General features: G+C 38.5%; 1 protein-coding gene across 1 annotated transcript in view; it reads right to left on the minus strand.

Annotated features, from left to right (window-relative positions):
• Positions 1–58, minus strand: part of LOC122808175 (beta-citrylglutamate synthase B-like) — a 234,448-nt gene extending 234,390 nt beyond the window's left edge. The window contains exon 1 of the mRNA XM_044079143.1: positions 1–58. This exon is cut by the window's left edge and continues 1,103 nt beyond it. The gene's annotated coding sequence lies outside the window, so the exon portion shown is untranslated.
• Positions 59–3,259: the final 3,201 nt, after the last annotated feature.

Raw genomic sequence — 3,259 nt, forward strand, 5'->3', positions numbered from 1 at the left:
TTTTTTCTTTTAGCGAAAAGGGGGGTTGGAACATAAGCTCTAGACGAGTAAGGGGTGTGTACTACATCTGCAAACACGCTGCAGACATTTACAATGAATGTGAAGGCGGAGCACGGAGTCTTAACAGCCAAATGGAAGAGGCTTTGTATTGCTGGATTGGAGAGGCCGCGGGGGCACGACTGACGGGCTTCGAATGGAGGCCCGCTGTTTCTGTAGGGCGTGTTCTCATCGCTACTTGCCGTCGTATGTTTACAGTCTTAATTCAAGTGATTAACATTACGAAAATATTCGTAATGCATCAAATGAGAAGTGGGGAAATGTTGGATTTCAGTATAGAAGGTGGTTAGGTTTCTTTACAGATCGCATTAATTATAATGCCAACAGTTTATACTTTACGTTGCATTTTTTGCGGCCTAAACTAGTTTTATAGTAATTGATGAGCAGGATCTTCCGTATTTTTGTGATTGTTAATTTTGTAGTGGTCGATTAGCAAGATTTTTAGGGCTGGCTGTCAGATACAGTAAAAAAGGAATACAGTCCTCCGTTTAGATTAAATCGTATGGAAAGAGAAAATTAAACTGCGCAAGCGGGGGAGGAGGGGGGACTTGCGTTCATGTTGCGGTTTGCTTTCTAATTATGATCGTAAAATTTTCACACCACTTTACTGATTTTGAAGTAGATCCGCTACGGTTTCCATATACCTTTGGATTTTGTGTTTATTTTTTCTTGGAAGAAAGGGAGAGGGGAAAGAGGCAATTTTGAAACCTGGTAGTCTGCGCGCCTAACTCTCAACTTGTGATTTCTAGACATATTTGACTATTGTCCCTAATAATTTATTAAATTGATATAATCAGAAATGCACAAAATGCTAATTTTAAGAATGTAACGTATCACTTCTTGTATTTATTCCTTTGTTCTGACTGGGTGGATTTCTTATTCTTTATTGCCACGACGCAGAAAAAAATCACCAGGCTTGACAAAACAGCATGTGTGCTAGCTTTGTGTTGTAAAGTTAAGTTTCCCCTATAATAGTTAAATGTTAAGAGCATAACACGATGCTTAAGGTTAAACGTGGCAGTGTACTGTAATGAATATCAAGGCGAAAAAATACAGCTGCTTTTATTTGTTATTTACATTTTATATTTTGGTTGCTTGCATGCTGGTTGTCATAATTGTGTAGAATTAAAGATTTTGCATAGTATGAACCGAGGCCTAATGATGCTGGAAGCAGTGACATCTCACGAAATCGAACAAGTGTACTGAAGTTATTAACTGGAGCATGCCTTTCAGTACACTTTAAACGGGAATGGCGACCATTGAAGGGTGGTAGCAAGAATTGGTCATTATTGTTTAGCGAGTAGTTTGTTTGATTGCCATAAACTTTGTACTTGGATGCCGAAGTGTGGTTTGTTCTGTACCAAGTTAAGGAAGCAATATATTTTATTAAGCATTTTATGAAGGAGACTACAGAAAAAAGTATATGCAGTGGAGTGTCGGCTTCCAGGGTTATTTATTTATTTTAAATTTGTTAAACGGGATAAAATACTGCTGCAGATGAGCCTTACTCAGGCTTACCCGGGAAATTATTATAGAAGTTAAAAGTTGATGGTTTGTATTGGTATAACGTAGACAGTGATACTAATTGCTTTAAGCAAAAACTGGCGATTGTTTATATTGACGCATGCAAGGATGCCCAGTAGCAAGCCCCGCCCTCGGTTTAAAGTGCGTTTGCACTGTTATAATTTGTTGTAATTATTTTGTATTTACAAGCTGTTCTTGACAATATAAGCTGTCTATCATTTTTAATTTCTAAAGTCAACGGGAGGGGGGGGTAACTTTCCCCCACGCCATAGGACTACAGAGCATATGAGTTTAAAATTTATATGGAGATGCTCGGTATTAAGAGTTTCACATTTTACTCATCTGTTCCCCGAACAAAATAACGTTTAAAAAACATCCCAATCACCACGCTTAACTGGCAGCCACATCGGAATGTCAGTCAAGTCTGCACCGCCCACACCTGCGCGAGCAAAAGTGGTGTGTCCTATAAGCTTTCGGTGGGGGTATTATCCCTAAAAAGCAGTTAGCTTTATACCGTAAGATTATATCATAGTTTAAATGCGATTTTGATAGCTAATATACTGTTTGGGGGGGGGGGGGCTAAGGTAAAGTAGCACTTTTGGGTAATGTGTGGAAGATGAATAAAATGGAAAAAAGTTGATTCTTGAGAGATTGTTTTTAATATGTGCTATAGTATTTACAGGAATCTTCACGGCGTTTTCTAACTCGAATGCTGAAGGCTCGGTAGGAAGGGTATGATCTGTGTAGAGGGATTGAGGGTTTCCTATATGATGGGAGTGCTGGTGTTTGACGTTGGGAAGTACAGTAATGTAGGAAGGGTTTTCATGGGATTGTGATATTGTCTTACAGTTAGTGTGTCCTTTAGTCTTATAGCAAAAATGGGGAAGGTCTGCAGATTTAAGAGCTTGTAAGTGAGGGAGACTAGAAATATGATGCATCTTTGTTCACCCCGGGTGTCCCTTGATTCCTTCGATGCTGATCATAGACTCTCGCTGCAAATATAGACCATATAACTTGGTCAATAAAGGAAAAAGGTACAACATGGCTAGGCTCATAATGGCCCTATGGCCAATAGCATAGTAACTTCCTATGATAAATGATTATGAAAAGATAAATGTTTTTTTTTAATTACTTTACTGTGATGCTTTCATTTGGGGATAAGGGATTGACATATTTTATTAGCTGTGGTGTGGACGGAGGTCAGATTTTTTTCTTGGAAGTGTTGATTGTGATTGAAAGGCAATAGTTTGGTTGTGTCACCAGAATCCCTTTGCTTATAGCTGCCCTGTTAACAATAGAGGAAGTGGGAGATCTTTTTAGATCAGAAATGTAGTGAGCTGACTTTTGATGTAGTGTTAGGGATATGATGTTAAAAGTTTAAGTTTTGATCAAGCCGGATGCCTAGGTAGTTCAAGTGAGTTGTATATAAAGGTAGCTGGTTGCAAAGCTGAAAGGCCCATTTGGTGGGGATAGCAAAAAACGTGTTTGTTTCTGGCGATCATACATGTTGTCATCTTGGTAATTAGTATAGGCTTGTTTTTGAATAGCCTGCTAGGAGGGAAAAGTTTTCAAGTTCTCTTTTGATTTTTTGAGAAAGCTTAAGCTGCTGAAGGAATTCTGTTATGAATTCTTAGGGTAAGTTGAAGGTAAAAGTTTAGAGTTTTCAAGTTCTCTTTTG

Source organism: Protopterus annectens, chromosome 8.part0, assembly GCF_019279795.1.
Source record: "Protopterus annectens isolate FY-2018-M chromosome 8.part0, PAN1.0, whole genome shotgun sequence".
Lineage (NCBI taxonomy): Eukaryota > Metazoa > Chordata > Ceratodontiformes > Protopteridae > Protopterus > Protopterus annectens.